This window comes from Acomys minous (genome assembly GCF_964271855.1).
Source record: "Acomys minous genome assembly, chromosome: 12".
Lineage (NCBI taxonomy): Eukaryota > Metazoa > Chordata > Mammalia > Rodentia > Muridae > Acomys > Acomys minous.
Window position 1 is genome coordinate 25,352,751 of NC_140493.1, and position 18,106 is coordinate 25,370,856.

Sequence of the window (18,106 nt, forward strand, 5' to 3'; positions counted from 1 at the left end):
CCGAGGGGCTGCGCGGTGGCGCAGGCGCATTGCAAGCCTCGCGGGCGGCGCCCCCTGGCGGTGCCAGCTTCTTCGCGGGGGCGGAGTCGGAGGCGGGGGGTTGCGCTTGGTGACGGGGGACGCGCGGCCGCAGCGCACTGGACCAGCGGCAGAGACCCAGGACGAGGAGCGCTGGCTGCGGCGGCAACGGCGGCCGGGAGCCGCCGGGAGCTGGGGCGCAGCGTGCGGTCGGTGATGAGGGCCTGTGGCGGCGCGCCGGGAGCAGGGCCCGCTGGTGAGAGCGCGGGAGGTGGGCGGCGCGGGCCGGGAAGATGGCGGAGAGGCCTCGCTGCGGCCCCACGGCCTGGCCCGGGCGGAGGCCCCCAGCCGGGTCGTGCTAGGAATCGGGGCCCTAGGTGACACGGTCGGGGAGGGTCCACGCGAGGACGCCGCGGCCCAGGGCCAGGGAGTGTGAAGGCCGGCTTGCGTGTGAGAAGGGGCTCGAGGGTGGGTGTGAGAATGCCCGTGGTCTGCACGCGTTCCCGGCCTTTGGATGGGCGTGAGTGCGTGTGTGTTCCCTGCCCAAGATAGTTGTGTGAGAGCCCTTTGCTTGAGGTGGTTGGGATTGTGATGGTCCTGACGGTGGGCGTGAGATGTGAAGGTGCCTGGCCTGCAGACAGGTGTGTGTAGTCGGCCCGAGGGCAGGTGTGCGTGCGTTATGTCTGTGTCCAGGCCCAGAGCCGGTGTGCTTGTGCCCTTCCTGCACGCTGGACTCTGTCCGTTTGCTCAGTGTAGTCGGGGTGGTGAGAGATGGTGCTTGCCGGGCGAGGATCTTGCGGGCCAGGCTTTGTCCGTGAAGCCCGGGAGTCGGTGGGCGTCTCTGGGTCGGGTCGTGGCTTGCTTTGCGCGTGGTGCGCCCCGGCTTCGCGGCAGGGCCTCTGCGGCAGGCTCGGGTGGTCCTTTCCTCGGCCTTCCAGACTTGGAACTCCCTGGGCGCCTGCTGTTGGCAGGCATGGGGTGGGTGGGGGCTGTGAGCCGGCAGGCTGTGCGTCCCGGCCAGGCTGTCTTTATTTTAAAACGTGCTGCCCGCTTCGGGCGCGGCAGCTGTGGGTGTGTTCCATGCTGCTGCTCACCGCAGCTGCTGTGGGCGCTACGCAACCTTCAGCCGCAAAAATGCGGTTGGGCCCCCTCCCCCCCGCTTCGGTGTTGTTCTGGTTGGCCAGGCCTCCAGTGACCTCTGCAGAAAAACGTACAGTTGCAAGGCTTCAGTTCCTCCCCGCGGTGCAGACAATACGGACGTTTGTCTTTGGGAGCTAGGGAGGGCAATTGAGCACTGCGTCCAGGGCGCAGTCTGTAAACAGCAGGTGGTTTTGTCCGCGGCTCCCCTTTTTACAACGAGCGTGGGGGAAGGGCATTAGGAGGAGAGGTGTGACTGGATAGTCCGGAGAGCCGGTCTTTAAGGGATTCTGAGAGCCTAGGAGGGAATGGAAAGGTGGCTCCTTCGAGCTCGCCGTTTAATCAGCTGTCTTGCAGGAGCCTGGTTCTGGAGCCAGACTGACCGCCCTTGAGTCATGACTCCTCCTTTACTGGCTTTGTGGTATTAGGTAAGGTCTCTTTGCCTTTGGTTTCTTGGCTGTAAAATGGGTACACTAATAGTATTGGTCTCAGAATGCTGTTGTGAGGACTCTGACCTAAGACTTGTAAAAATTTCATGCCTGGAAGTTTGAGTGTTTGCCAGGAATTGTTCTTGCTACTAAGTTGCGGGCCATTAGGGCTAGTTCTGGGTTAGATTGTGTGCTACAGAGGGCATAAGCTGAATATATACATACATCCATATATATATATATATTTTTTTTTTCAGACAGAGTTTTCCTATGTAGCTCAGGCAGGTTTCAAACTCATGATCTTATCTGGCATGCACTGCCATGCTTGGCTTAAAACATCTTTGTGTGTGTGTGTGTGTGTGTGTGTGTGTGTGTGTGTGTATACACCAGCACTAGCATGTAGAGGGCAGAGGATAACTTTTAGGAGTTGTTTCTCACCACTTACCATATGGATTTCGGAGACTGAACTCAGGTCAAAGTTCCTTTACACACTGAGCCATCTAGCTGGCTGGAAGCAGATCTTTACAAAAGTAAAAGAACCAATATCGTACCCTTAGATAAATTATTGCATAGATTTGCTCTAAAAGTATTTTTGGAAAGCAAGCATCTCATGAGCCGCCGCAGAGTACCCAGAACCCAGTGCGGGGAGATGAGATTGGTGTGTGCAGCCTCTGAGTAAGTGTGAGTCAGGCCTACAGAGCCAGTATTATACCTCACAGTGTTACCCTTGAATTAAGAAAGGTAACTTGGTCCGGGCGTGGTGGCACACACCTTTAATCGCAGCACTCGGGAGGCAGAGGCAGGCGGATCGCTGTGAGTTCGAGGCCAGCCTGCTCTACAAAGAGAGTCTAGGACAGCCAAGAGAAACCCTGTTTCCCCTCCCCCCCCAAAAAAAAGAAAGGTAACTTGGGACTAGAGAGGCGACTCAGTGGCTAAGAGCACTGGGTGGTCTTGCCAAGGACCTGGGTTCAATCACCAGCACCCATATGGTGGCTCACGTAACTCCAGATCCAGGGGACCGACCCCTTCCTCTGGTCTCCAGAGGCACCGCCAAGCACGAACATGGCTCACAGGCATACATGCAGGCAAAACACACACAAATGAAAACCACGAACAAATTAAATATATATTTAAAAAGAAGAAAGGTAGCTTATTAAACTAAACTTTGGTACTGAAGATAAAAGTCGCCCAGTGAGAGCCTGGTATTACTTGCGCAGTAACATGCCTTGTAAACTATTGAAGAAGTTAGTGCAGGCTTTACACAGTGTGAGGGAGATTGCCATGTTTTCCAAGGAGGTAGTTTATCCAGTCATCGCTTTCCTCTCTTTATGTCAGATTTACTCTTGCAAATGCTAAAATTTCATTTATCCTCTGATAGAAGAATTAAGTCAAGTCTTGAGATTTGTGGCGCTGGAGGTGAGAGTGTCGGCCTTTTAGGGATGGTGTCCATCACTTGGGAAGGAGGGGAATTGAGGCCAACCTGAGTTATACGAATCACCTGAGTTACATGAGACCATGCTTTTAAGCAAAAGAAAAGGCCCCATTTCATTCCTGCGTATGTGTGCTGCGGCGAGGGGCCATGGCCTGGGAGTTACACACAGACTCACAGGTCCTCGCCCAATTTCAGTCTGGCCATTCTGGTCTCTCCTTAGGTGTCCTGATGCCTTGATGCGCTTGAGAAAAAAAAAAAAATCCTTGGACTATGTTCCTTATGCTGAAATATCCAGTTTTACTAGCAAAACCCCTTTTCTTTTTCTTTTTCTTTTAAATATTTTTTTTTAGCGAAACCCCATTTCTACGGGATCTTACACACAATTTTCACAGTTGACCCAATAAGGATGCTACAAGGCTTTGCTCATTGAAATAGACTAGGTGTGCAGGCAGGCACGTGCATGCGGAGACAGCCTTGGTTACCCCCTCATGAGACCCCTTTCCCATTGTTGCCTTTCTCGACTCCCCAGATAAAAAATCTTTACTCTGAGGTTCCTATGCCACACTGTTCTGTCTCTTGTCGGCCCCTTGAGTTGCCCCCACCTTTATGTCCCAGGCCTTTCCTGTGCCCTGTAACAGACTGACCTGGACTTTGTCGTTGGGCAGCTGTTACCATCTTGCTACGAAATTTCTCCTCACCTGTCTTGTAGCACTGCCCACGTCTGCTGCTCCGGGGATGAAGACCTGAATCCCATGGCTGACATTGGGTGTGGGTGTGTCTTCCTGAGTGCCAGCAAGTTAGGTATGCCCACTGTCCTGTTGGTCTCTGAAGTGTGACAGTGACATAGTGAGCTTTATTGGCCTCTGTTGTGGGCTATGGTAATGTGTGATGATTGCTCTCCTGTGCTCATTGTCTGGTGCTGAATGCTTACTAATCTTTTTACAGTGTGTATTACTGAGAAGATCCTGGTATCATCTGTTTTGTTCCACTGGGTGGTGTGTGTGTGTGTGTGTGTGTGTGTGTGTGTGTGTGTGTGTTTTGTTTTTTGATTCATTGTTTGGTACAGCATTTTTTTTGTTTTTGTTTTTGTTAGAAAAATCATAACAGTCAGCACTAGAAATATTTTTCAATATTCTATATAAGTACTTCCCAAGCAATGCTTATTCATTAGACTGAACAGGTTATCTATGCGCAGTTACTTGTATGCATGTCCATTTTAGTGCCAAAAACACGGAGCTTGGAAAGGAGAGGTCAGGCTTGGCTTGAGGATGTAGCTCAGTTGTAGAGTGTTTGCCTATGACCAAAGTTAACACCCCATAAAACCGGGTGTGGTGGCACATGCCTGTAATTTCAGCACTTTAGAGAGGTTGGAGGCAGGAAGATCTTAAGTTCAAGGTCATGCAGTGTTAAATAGCAAGTTTGAGGCCAGGCTGAGTTATAATATGACATGTCATGTCAGATAGAGAAAAGAAATGAAAGAGGGCCAGAGAGACGCCTCAGCTCTAACAGCAGCTGCCACCAAACCTGATGACCTGACTTCATCCCTGAGTCCAATCTGGTTGACTCTACAAAGTTGCCCTCTGATATTCACATGCATGTTGTGGCGTGTGCACCCACATATGTATATATACAAATAAATATAATTGAAAAAGAAAGAAAAGTAGAGCAGCAGGATGGCTCCGCCTGCATGATGCAATGCTGATGGCCAAAGCTCAGTGCCTGGAACTCACGGAAAGGCGGGAGGAGAGACTCAGCTCTGGAAAGCTGATGTGTACACTTACGCCTGTACGCACGTCTTCCCCGCTGCCCCTACATCTCTCCTCTCTCTTTCTCCTCTCTCTGTCTCAGTCTCTGTCTGTCTGTCTGTCTGTCTCCCCCCCACCCCCACCCCACACACACATAAAAGTGTCTGCCACCAAGCCTGATGACCTGAGTTCAATTCCCAAGCTCCACATGGTAGAAGAACTAACTCCCAGCTATCTTCTGCCTTCCACCAGGTGCCTTGGTGTGCACGTGTCCACACATACATACAGAAAATACATGAAGTTGGCAGGGCAGTGGAGGCACATGATTTTGATCCCAGCACCCAGGAGGCGGAGGCTGTGATAGGTGAGATGGAGGCCAGCCTGGTCTACGGAGCTAGTTTCAGGACAGCCAGGGACACACACACACACACACACACACACACACACACACACACACACACACACCTCTGTCTCAAAAAAACAAACCCCTCTAGGAGCAATGGTACATGCTTGTAATTCCAGCACTCGGGAGTCAGAGCCAGGTGGATCTCTCTGAGTTCGAGGCCAGCCTGGTCTACGAAGTGAATCCAGGACAGCCAAGGCTACACAGAGAAACCCTGTCTCAAAAACCAAAACCAAAAAAATTAAAAATTGTGCACTTGTGTGTGTGTGCGTGTTGGTATGTTTTTTGAAATAGTGTTTCTTTGTGTAGCCTTGGCTGTCCTGGAACTCACTCTGTAAACCAGGCTGGCCCCAAACTCACAGAGAGCCACCTACTTGCCTCTGACTCCCAAGTGCTGGGATCAAAGTCCTGTGTTATCACCTCCTGGCTCATTTGTATTTTTTAAACGACAGGTTCTTAGCCAATCATGGTAGTACACATCTTTAATCTCAGCACACTGGAGGCAGAGACAGGTGGATCTCTGTGAATTTAAGCCCAACCTCAGGAAAAAAACAAAAGCAACCAAACCTGACAGGTCTTTACTGTAGCACTGGCTGGCCTGAAACTCATGGATCTCCGCTGCTGTCTCTGTCTGCTGCTCAGTGCTGGGGTTAAAGGTATGCATCACCATGTCCTCTCCTCTCATTAAATAAATAAAAATTTAATAGGAAAATAATAAAATAATTTTTTTTTTTAGCTTCAGAGCTGGAGGAGTGGCCCAATGGTTAAGGATTTGTTCTTCTGGAGTACCTGGGATTAGTTCCCAGCATCTGACTGGTAGTTTACAGCTGTCTGTAACTCCAGTTCCAAGGGATCTGATGCCCTTTTGTGGGCACTGCATATGTGTAGTGCACAGACACATGCAGGCAAAACAATGTAATATTAAACAAAACAAAACATTTTCAAAATGGGTCTGGTGAAATGGCTTAGGAAGTTGCTGCTAAGCCTGATGACCCGTGTTCAGTGTCTGTATGGTGGAAATAGAGAACTGATTTCCAAAAGTTGTTCTCTGAACTCTGCATGCGTGTTCACACACGTACTCCTGCACACACACAGATGTGGTCAATAACAATAAGCTGGGAGTGGTGCTCTTGGTAGGCAGAGGCAGGCAGATCTCTGAGCTCCAGGCTAGGAGTACATAGTGAGACATCTCTCAGAGAAAACCAAGTCAGGGCTGGAGAGAGAACTCAGTGGTTGAGAGTATTGGCTGCTCTTCTGGAGGACCTGGGTTTGATTCCCCGTTCCATATGGAGGCTCACAGTCATCTGTGACTCCAGTTCCAGGGGATCTGATGCTCTTTTTTGGTTTCTTTGCAAACAGCACTATGTGGTGCAGAGATATATATGCAGGGAAAACATCTATACACATAAAATAAAAATAAATAAAATCTCATACAAATAAAAAACCCAAACCCAAACCCACCACTAACAAAACTTAACAGAAAGAAAGGCCAGACTAATTCTCTAGACTGGGGGTCAGAAGGTTAACTACAAATGGATACTTCCTGTCTAACCCCCACTACCCTGGTGTCTTTTGGCAGTAAAGTTTTTCTTTTTACATTTATTCATTTATTTGTTTTCATGTGTATGGTGTATATCTGTGTACCACTTGTGTGCCGGTGCCCTCGCAGGCCAGAGGCGGGCATTGCATCCCCTGGAACTGTTGTTATGATGGTTGTGAACTGCCATGTGGGTGCTGGCATCAGAATTGGGTCCTCTGGAAGAAGAACCAATACTCTTAACCATTGAGCCATCTCTGCAGCCCCTTGGCAATAAAGTTTTATTGATAGTCAGATCTGTTCATTTTGTATTGCCTTGGCAGAATAGAGTAGTCATGTTAGTTGTGTGGTTTGCAAAGCCTAAACTCTTTCTCTGGCATATGTTGTGGCTAATTTAGAAGTAGGGCCTAAGAAATGTTTATTATTAGCCCCATAATATTATGATGGTACTTTCTAACCCGCTATCAGTCAGTAAAAACACAGACAACTATTATATTTTAAAATAGCCTTGGCTCACCTGGGGCCCAATCCCATGCCATCGGCTTCTAATCATTTCTATTGAGCTACCTTCCATCCATAAACCCAAATATTTGTTGATGTTCGTCATCTGAGCCAAATAGTCCATCCACGCCAGCCATGTGCTTCTCCACCTCACCCATGGCACCAGCCTTTTCCCCGCACTTCCTGTCTCGGCTCCTCTCCCCATCTCTCACTCCTTCCTCTCCCAAGAACCTCAGCCTGTGAACCTTAGCCACGCCTATCCCATTTGCCCTGCCTGGATGCATTTTTTTTTTAATTGGCCAAACAGGAATAAGCTCTTAGGCAAGGTTATAAACATTTTGGGATACATGAGTCTGCCCATTTGGGCAGCGAACAGACCAACCCCAACAGGCATATTTACAGAACTGGTCTGCTCTAGAAATTTGGAGGGCAAATGATTGCAGGCCCTGCAGTGATGAGGGAAGGCTCAGGCAAGAGGGCCTTCATGGCCAGAGTAGAATGGGGGAAGAGTAAGGCTAGCATAACACTGTAGACAGATGCGTAGGTGTACCTGGCCCTGGGTGGTAGAGCAGTCCATCGGCATGCCGGGGCCTCTGGTGTTCTCCGACTCCTCACCTCCCTTTCTTCAGACCCTGTCACTGTGCTTTGGTGCCACAGTCTGGTTCAAGGCCAGCCTAGTCTCCAGAGTGAGTTCAAGGACAGCCAAGGCTACACAGAGTAACCCTGCCTCAAAAACAAAAACAAAAACAAAAAACCAAGGAGATAGATACTGGGAGAACAGATGGCCAAAAGTACAGAATTAGCCGGGTGTGGTGGCGCACGCCTTTTTTAATCCCAGCACTCGGGAGGCAGAGGCAGGCGAATCGCTGTGAGTTCAAGGCCAGCCTGGTCTACAAAGCGAGTCCAGGACAGCCAAGGCTACACAGAGAAACCCGGTCTCAAAAAACCAAAAAAAAAAGAAAAAAAAAAGAAAAAAAGAAGTACAGAATTAAAGACATGAACAGGTAAAGCTGTTGTGATAGAATGACTTACTGAAGAGCTAGGTACTGTATCTCAAGGAGAGTCCCCAGCTGCATTCATGCATTTGCAAAGCTGCCTAAAGCCTTGCTTAATTTTACAATATTCACCAGCAGGAACTTGTCACGTACGTTACAGCATGTCCCCTTACTACAGAGTACCACCATGCAGCCGTTTCATCACAAGTGCACGGACACAGACCCTCCTGCCGACACAGCTGTAGGGCAAGGGTCCTGTGGTGGTGTGAATGAGCGGCCCCTGCAGATTCAGATACGTGAATGCTTAGAGAGTGCAGTATTTGAAAGGATTATAGGAAATAGAAGGCGTGGCCTTGTTGGAAGAAGTGTGTCACTGGGGGTGGCCTTTGAGGTTTCAAAAGCCCATGCTAAACTCAGGTGTGAGTGCTCGCTCTCTCTCTCTCTCTCTCTCTCTCTCTCCCTCGCCCCCATGATGTAAGCCTCTGAAATTGTAGGCAAGCCCTCAACTAAATACTTTCTTTTATAAGAGTTGCCTTGGATATGATGTCTCTCCACAGCAATAGAACAGTGACTAAGACGGGTCAGAGCCCTTTTCAAAAGGAAAGGGCAGGAAACAAGATTCCACACACACTTATGCGCTTTTAAAGTGTCTGTAGGAGAAGCTGGTCACCTGCCTCCAGGCTTCCAGGCTTCCAGGCTTCCAGAGGAAACCAGGTTTTACCAAGCACAAGCACCGTCTACCTCTCCACCTCATGACTGCATTATATCAGAGCCCTGGTTATCCCTGGTTGTCCTCAAACTCACAGTGATCCGCCAGCCTCTGCCTACCGAGTGCTGGGATTAAAGGTGTGAGCCACCATGCCCACCTCCTCTTTGCATTTTAAATACAAAGATAAATAGTTGATCAGAGAGTTTCTCTACTGCAGTTGGAGAATTTTTAAAATTTTTACTACTACTACTACTACTACTATTACTATTACTATTATTTTATGGTCCAGAGAGAAAGCTTGGCAGGTAAAATTACTTGCTGCCTTGTAGGAAGCACAGCTTAGAATAAGTATTGGAGAAACCAGGATTGCCAATCGCTTGGGCCTTTTCTTCAACGGAAGGAAATGAATGACACCTGTCACCAGGAATGCCAGAGTGAAAAGTGGCCAGTCAGCCTGGTTATTATTTGCTACTCTATTAGAAGGCAGCCTCCGCCTGATCCCCAAACATCCTGAGCATGGTTAGGCCCTGACCCTGCAGTGACTAAACTCATCCCTATGAAAGAGGATTATGTACTTTGCATCCTCCACCAATAGAATCCATCCTTATGCTTATCACAGATCCTCCCTCTAGACTCTAGCCCTGCGATCTGTTTATCAACCAGTAGAATCCATTCTTATTGTAAAGGTCATAGGTCACAAGTTCTACTATGTTTAAATGTGCAAGAAAAGTAAACAACGAGGCCAGTCTCTGGAAGGTTGTGATCCAGTGTCTGTAAAGATGGCATTGTTCTGCCATAAGGCAGGGATGTGTGTGTGTGTGTGTGTGTGTGTGTGTGTGTGTGTGTGTGTGTGTCTGTCTGTCTGTCTGTCTGTCTGTCTGATCCCTGGAACCCACACAGTGGAAGAAGAGAGCCAAAAATTGTCTATTGACCAGTCCTTAGATGCTATAGCATGTACACACAGGTGGGTGCACATGCACACATTAAATAAAGAAATGTAATAAAAGGTGAAAACACATTTACACAAAAAGTGGTCATAGTAGTAACAGTAGCTGAAAGTGGAAGGACTCATAATGTCATCAATGGAGGATGGACAAAATGTGATAGAGCTATAGCAAGGACTGTTATTTGGCAGTAGAAAGAAAGAGTTAGTGATTCCTGTTATACACAAACCTTGAAAAGGCTATGCCAAAGCCCGGTCAACAGAGCAAGCTCCAGGACAGCCAGGGCTACACAGAGAAACCCTGGTTTTGCTTCTTTGTTGTTGTTGTTGTTTTGGTTTTTCAAGGCAGGGTTTCTCTTGTATAGTCCTGGCTGTCGTGGGCTCTCTTTGTAGACCAGGCTGGCCTTGAACTCACATTGATCCGCCTGCCTCTGCCTCCCGAGTGCTGGGATTAAAGGCATGCCCCCCCCCCCCAACTCTGGTTTCTAAAAGTTGAAAGGATAATGCTGGGCGGTACCAGAAACTCTCACATGGGTTCTTTGTAGGGATGTGCATCTGCCCCAGGTGTCTCCTGGAAAAGCACAGGCTTCCTGCCCAAGGCTACTCTAGCCAAGCTTAGTCCTTGCTCAGGAGCAGAACCCAGAAGTGAAGGAGACAGTGCAGGCCTCAGCTGGGACGCAGGGTTACACTGTGCTCCCAGTCTTGGTGGCATGGAGCAGAAGCCTGAGGCTGTAGGCTAACAGGCTTTTGTAGCCTGAGGAAGAGTGGTCTTGTTACAGAGGGCTGCTGGTGACTGAGCCTGAGCTGGTTAGCAGGCCCCAGAAGAGCACACCTCGAGTTGAGAGAAGAAGCCAGAATGTATGAAGTTTGCTCAGCAGCTTTTGTGTGAGTCCAGTGTGAGGAGAGAGCAGGTATTTGGGACATTGCGTACAGCACAGACTTTGTTTACGCCTTACAGACCTGGGACTGTTCTCTGAAGGGGAGTTTCCCTCCTCCCTTATCAGCTGTGGAGTTAGGGCAGGGTTAATCAGAGGCAAGGGTTTGGCAGATCGCCAGCTACAGCTTTACCAATTCACTTTATTTGTGTGAAATATTAGAAGCTAGTGAAGTTTCTATGCTTTCTTGTCAGTGCATTTAATTTAATTTATTTAAACATTCTATTATTATTATCATTAATTATGATTATATTTGGTTTTTCAAGACAGGGTTTCTCTGTGTAGCCTTGGCTGTCCTGGACTCACTTTGTAGACCAGGCTGGCCTTGAACTCACATCGATCTGCCTGCCTCTGCCTCTCGAGTGCTGGGATTACAGGTGTGTACCACCATGTCTAGCTTTTTGAAAATTATTATTTTATTTACTTATTTTTGGTTTTTTGAGACAGAATTTCTCTGTGTAGCCTTGGATTTCCTGGATTCACTTTTGTAGACCAGGCTGGCCTTGAACTCACAGTGATCCACCTGCCTCTGCCTCCTGAGTGCTTTGATTAAAGGTGAGCGCCATCACGCCTGGCTTATTATTTTTTTCAAGACAGGGTCTCTATGTAGCCCTGATTGTCCTGGACTCACTCTGTAGACCAGGTTGGTCTTGAACTCAAGAGATTTGCCTGCCTCTTCCTCCCAAGTGCTGGGATTAAAGGCATGTGCCACCCCCACTGGATTGGTCAGTGTATTTTAAATAATAAATTGTCTTCAAAATCCACATTGGTTGCCTACCTGTGGCTGCCGAACTGGCCCAGCTGGCTGTCAGTGACCCTCAGAGTTCGTGTCGTGGCCTCACAGAGAAGAAAACATGTAACACACTGTGTTTCACATTGACCAGGGAGGTTCCTTTTTTCCTCTTTCTTTTAAGAGATAGGTTTACTCCCATTTTATGTATATAAGTGTTTGTGCACATGCCTGCATGTGGGTACCATGTGCATATCTGGTACCTTTGAAGGATAGAAAAGGACATTTGATCCACTGTCATTAGAGTTGCAGGTGGTTGTGAGCTGACTTATGCGCTCTTAACCACCGAGCCATCTCTCTAGATCTCTGAGCAGGTTCTTAGAGCGAACCAAGGTTATAGATTCACAAGCAGGAATTAGCACCTGTTTGATATATGAAGGGTTTTGGCTAGCATTAAGAAACTTGCCTGTGGCAGCTGGAGAGATGGCTCAGAGGTTAAGAGCACTGGCTGCTCTTCCAGAGTACCCAAGTATGGTTTCTAGCACTTGTAAGTCTAGTTAGGGTGTGTAGTGAGTTCAAGGCCAGTCTGGGATACATAGCAAAACTCTGTCAAAAACCAAACAGAATAACAGCAATTTTTGTTTTGTTTTGTTTTCAAGATAGGGTTTCTCTGTGTAGCCTTGGCTATCCTGTACTTGCTTTGTAGACCAGGCTTACCTTGAACTCACAGCGATCCACCTGCCTCTGCCTCCCAAGTTCTGGGATTTAAAGATGTGTGCCACCACTGCCCGGCTAATAACAGAAATTTTACTCTTGTGTTTTCTACTAAGAATGGTGTGGTTTTAGTTCATACACTGACATTTTTTTTTCTTTTAAAGTTTTTTTGGGCATTTCTCTGTATAGCTCTGGCTGTCCTGGAACTGTCTCTTGTAGACCAGGCTGGCCTTGAACACAGAGAGCCATCTGCCTCTGCCTCATGAGTTCTAGGATCAAAGGCGCGCACTCCACTGCCCCGCTATATACTGACAATTTTATCTTCATATTTTTGCTTTGTATGTTATCTATGCATCTAGTATTTGACCCATTTGAGTTATTTTTTATTTATGTATTGAGGGAGGGTTGAAGCAGGGTCTGGTGTCCACAGCTGGTCTTAGACTCACTATGTAGCTGTGGCCTGCCTTGAACTCTTGATCCTCCTGTGCCCACCTCTTGAGTGCTGGGATGACACACGTGCACCACACCGGCTGGCAGAGTTTTTTTGTTTTTGTTTTTAATAGATTGTGAAATCAGGGTCTAATTTTATTCTTTTGTGTGTGGCTATTCATCTTTGCCAGCTTCATTTGTTAGAAAAACTTCTTTTCCCCATTGACTGTCTTGGCATCCGTGTCAAAAATCACCTGACTATAAATGGGGGTTTATTTTTTCCCTGACTGTTGTCTCTCTAATATTGTTCTGTCTGTCCCCATGCCAGTGTCATGTTGTCTTGACTCCTGGAGCTTTGCAGTAGGCTTCCCAGTCAGAAAGTCTGACTCCATCATTTTATCTTTTTCCAGATTGCGTTTAGCAATTCTGGGCCCTAGAGTTTCACTGTTACCTTCAGGGTCATCCTGGCCGTTTTCCCAAATAACACAAGATTGACTTTGACAGACTGTTCTTGAGTATGTGGGTTACTGTGGGGTGTTTTCTGTATTAATGATGTCTACGCTTTTCAACCCATGAACATAGGATATCTTACCATTATTTAGGTCTCTGGTTTATTTGAACAGTTTACAGTTTCATACAATTTTTGTACTGTGGCTAAATTTATTCCTAAATATTCCTTTTGATATTATATATTGCTTTCCTAATTTCATTTTTGGAGTTTCCATTCCAAGTGAGCCGTTTAAAAGTTTTTCTTTTAATATGTGTGTGTGAATGCATGTGTGTACGTGTGTATAGAGGCTGGAAGACAGCCTCAAGTGTTATTCCTCAGGTGACATCCACCTTTTTTGCTTAGATTTTTTTTTTAACTTTGTGGGCATGCATGTTTTGCCTTTGTGTATTTTGTGCACTGACTGTGTGCCTGATGGCGTGTCAGTCCCCTGGCCCTGGAGTTACGGATGGTTCTGAGCCACCGTGTGGGCACAGAGAATGCCCTGAGCCAGTGTCCTCTGCAAGAACAACTAGTGCTGTAACCCTGAGCTAGCTCTCCAGCTTCCTTCCCCCCATTTCTTGACATCCTCATGTAGCCTGGAATTTGCCAATTAGGAGAGGCTGACTGTCAAGCAGGCCCCAGGAATCCACCAGTGCTGCTGCTCAGCATTGGGATTACAAAGTGTGTGTCACCACACTTGGCGTTTTTAACATGGTTTCTGAGAACCACACTCAAATATGGTTCCTAAGCAAACATTTTACCAACTGAACTATCTCCCCAGTCTCTAGGTATTTCTTTTTAATACTAAGTATTTGACCAAATGTACAAAAATTAAAAAAAACATTAAGAGGAAGCCAGCAAGATGGTCAGTGGGTAAAGGCATGGTTCTCTTGAAATGGCTTGAACATTGCTGTCAGAAGGTGTTGTCAATGTGTGTAGTCTAGAAAAATACTTTAAGATAAACGTTGCTTATTACCATTGTAATCTGATTCATACATTCCACATGATATTCTGGACACACGCTAGGTTTCTCATACTCTGCTCTGAACAGGGTTTGTGGTTAGTGCTCCTAGCTTAAGGCTGTAGAAGGTTGTGACAGACGCAGGTCCCACAGCTAATTATAAGAACCTGTCCTCGGGCGTGGTGGTGCACACCTTTAATCCCAGCACTCAGGAGACAGAGGCAGGTGAATCGTTATGAGTTCAAGGCCAGCTTGCTCTACAAAAGGAGTCCAGACAGCCAAGGTTACACAGAGAGACCCTGTCTCGAAAAAACCAACAAAACCAACCAACCAACCAACCAACCAACCAAACGAAAAGAACCTGTATTCAAGTTCCAAGTGTCATGAGTCCACAGCTTTCCCTTTTCACCGTAATCATATTTGAGCTACTTATTTCCTTCCTGACCCCAGGGCATGAATGCATAGTGTGTCTAGAAAGCCTCCCAGCACACTCTGCGGGTGCTCTCACTGTGCTCACATTCTTGCGTTTGGAGGAGTGGCAGACACAGTGGAGGAGGGCTGGAGTTGGGTGCCCTCATTCACAAGGAACAGGAATTTGAACACAGCTGGAGCTGAAAAGGGCAGACCAGCTGGGGAAGAGGAATTCTTCCTGAGAGAGAACACTCTGCTGTCCTTGGAGTGCAGGGTGTGTGCAGGCAGCATGGAAGAGGGGCTCCACCAAAGTGCTAATAGTGTAGTGTGGGTGATGGCACTTTGAAATTTAAAGAAGAGCTTTTTATCTGCGTTAACGAGTGGGTAGGTGGGTGGGGTACATGGGTAGGTCAGAGGACAGTCTCATATGTCGTTCTTCAGGTACCAACACTTTGGGGTTTTTGGGATTTTGTTTGTTTTCTTGAGATAAGGTTTCTCCCTGGACTGTAGCTTGCCTGATCAGGTTAGGCAGGCTGTCCAGCGAACCCCAGAGATCTGCTGTCTCTGCCTCCCCAAGACTGGGATTACATGCGTATAATACCACACCTTTGTTTTTGGTTTTTAGAGACAGGGTTTCTCTGTGTAGCCTTGGCTGTCCTGGATTCGCTTTGTAGACCAGGCTGGCCTTGAACTCACAGAGATCCGCCTGCCTCTGCCTCCCCAATGCTGGGATTACAGGCATATGTCACCACGCCCAACTACACCTTTGTTTTTCAAAGTTTCTTAAAACAGTTTTATTATATGTATGGATGCTTTTGCTGAATGTGTGACTGGGTACCACATTTATACCTGATGCTCATGAAAGCCAGAAGAGGGTATTAGATCCTCTGAAATTGCAGTTACAGAAGACTGTGAGCTGCCATGTGGGTGCTGGGAATCAAACTTGGGCCCTCTGGAAGAGCAGCCAGTGGCCTTAATGGCTGAGCCATCTCACCAGCTCATTTTTCAAGTATGAGTTTTAAGATTCAAATTCAGGTCTTCATGGCAAGCATTTTACCAACTAAATTATCTCCTGAGGAAGGTTAGGGAGGAAGGAACTATGTATGGCGAGTAACAGGAAGGAGCAGTTGACCCTAGATAGGGTGGAAGGAGTAATCAAGGGTGGGCAGTAGGAAGGGCAGAGTCATCCAGAGTGGCTGTGCTGTGATCTGTGAGGTAAGCAGGGTGGGAATCTGCTCAAGGATCCAGGGTCAAAGCTGCTGATGATCTGGAAGAGAAGAATTGGAGATAGAAAGGAGAGAGGAGCAAAGCATGTTTAAGAGAAAACAGGGCAGAAGTTATAGGTGGACAGTGAAGACGTTTCTTTAAAGAGTGATGGCTGTGGCGGGGCAGTAGTTCTGAGAGGGAAGGAAATGGTAGGATAGAAGAGAGAATTCCTGGCGCTCCTTTGGATTACGTAGGTGGAGATTGTGTGCTGGTCACTCGGCCTGTGAGAGCTCTTAATGAAGATAAGAGTCAGACAGGATCTTTGGACGTAGAAAGAACGGCTGGTGTTGGTGGCGCACGCCTTTTACCCCAGTGTCTGGGAGGCAGAAGCAGGTGGGTCTCTGAGTAAGAGGCCAGCCTACTCTATAGACAAGTTCCAGGACAGCCAGGGATACATGGGGAAACCCTGTCTCAAAGAATAAAAACAAAAGAAAACAAAATGAAAGTATGAAAAGGACTGGGAAGCACATTGAAGTAGCCTGAGGCATGATAGATATGGGGCTTGCAAGGGGAAGGGAAACTGTCCAGTTAATTTTCCTATGGTCGTATTTAACCGCAAGCATAGGAAGGGCAGCTCTGGATTAGCCAGAGCTGCTGCTTTGACATGTAAGTCCTGCATGTCATGGTGCATCCAGGGCACCATGAGGAGGAGGCCAAGAAGCTGGGCACTGGGCTGTGTCTGTGTTGTCCAGGCCAGGGTTGGGGGGTAATGTTTAGGTGGTGTTGGAGTATTGGAGTGGGTGGGATTTCACTTGCAGAGCTTTGGGGTGGTGGATGTGGAGTGAGAAGATGGGGTGTTTAGTGCAGGAGTGATGATGGCGGCAGGACCCCCACACTTGGTTTGTGCTGTAGTTTAGAGATTCATATCCCTCCCTCTCCCTCCCTCTCTCTCTCCTCTCTCCCTCTCTTTCCCTCTCATTCTCTCTTCCCGTCTCTCTCTGAGACATGGTCTCACTCTGTAGCTCTGGTAACCCAGAACTCATTATGTAGACTTAACCTGGCCTCAAATTCGCGAAGATCCACTTGGCTTTGCCTCCCCTGAATGCTGGCATTAAAGTGTGCTCCACCACACTCGGTCCCCCAGCTTGCATCTTGAGTGTCCTACAAGAGTTCTTGTGCAAAGGTTTGATCCTCAGAATGGCATTAGTAAAGAGATCCTTATGTCACTGGGAACATGTCTCCAAAGGGGATTGTGGGACTGTGACTCATCCAGTTCTTCTCTTTTGATTTCCAGTTTCTGGTGGGAGCAGTTTGTTCTACACACATCCTACCATTGCCTTCTGGCATCCCCACTGGAGGCTCAAAGCAGTAGGACTACCTTTCTAGAACCATAACACCCATGCCGTCCTCTAACCCTCAGTGTGTGTCTGTGTGTGTGTGTGTGTGTGTGTGTGTGTGTGTGTGTGTGTCTATGTGTGTGTGTGTCTATGTGTGTGTGTGTGTGTGTGTGTGTGTGTGTGTGTGTGTTCAAATGCACAGTGACCCTTCTGCCTCCTGAGTGCTTCTGGGATTAAAGGCATGTACTGCCATGCTGGGCTTTCTCTTGTTCTTTAAATCTATGTGCCTTCCACCTGGTTTGTGATTTTTTTTTTTTCCTGAGACAAGGTCTCTCTCTGTAGCCTTGACTGTCCCAGTCTTACTCTGTAGATCCGTCTGGGCTCGAACTCACAGTGATCTGCCTGCTTCTGCCTCCCAAGAGCTGGGATTAAAGGCGTGCACCACCATGCCTGGCTCTACCTGGGTTTTGAGACCGAGTCTTTCGTTTGCTGATGTACACACAGGCTAACCAGCTGCTCAGTGTTTGCTTCCTGTCTGGAATCTGGATCACTAGGATTAAAGATATGTGCTACTGCTTTTAGCTTTGTATGGGTTCTGAGCATCTGAGCTCAAATCCTCATGCTGTGTAGCTGGGCACTCCAGCCACCGAGCCATCTCCCCAGCCCTCAATAGTTCGCTTCTCCTGAAAGCTAATGATAGTGAGTAGCTCGTTAGATAATGGAAAGGTGGCCGCATTCATGCTTTTAAGGTGATGTTGAGAGAGCCCTGCAGCTGCTTGGGACTTAGTATAGGTCCCTGTCACTTCAGGGTCTCTTTGAAGAGTGGCATACCTTTCCAGATGAACTGCAGCTCTTGGGCAGTTGCCCTAAACAGTGACAGTGAAGGGGTGTCAGTATTTCTGTGTCTGGACACAAAGGCAGATTGCTTGGATATGGGACTTGAACTAAGAGCCATGTTTTCTTGTGGAGCTGTGCTTGGATGTCTGTTTCACAGAAGGAACTGTCATGAAAAGGCTGCAGAGGGGAGCACGTTTGTGGGTGTGGA

General features: G+C 47.7%; 1 protein-coding gene across 4 annotated transcripts in view; it reads left to right on the plus strand.

Moving 5' to 3' along the window:
* Positions 1-74: 74 nt before the first annotated feature.
* Positions 75-18,106, plus strand: part of ARHGAP39 (Rho GTPase activating protein 39) — a 96,982-nt gene continuing 78,950 nt past the window's right edge. For 3 of the 4 annotated variants that reach the window (XM_084750870.1, XM_084750869.1, XM_084750872.1), the window contains exon 1: positions 75-274. The gene's annotated coding sequence lies outside the window, so the exon portion shown is untranslated. Of the gene's footprint in view, positions 275-313; positions 469-18,106 lie in introns of those variants that run through there. The other variant, XM_084750871.1, reaches the window with a different exon arrangement.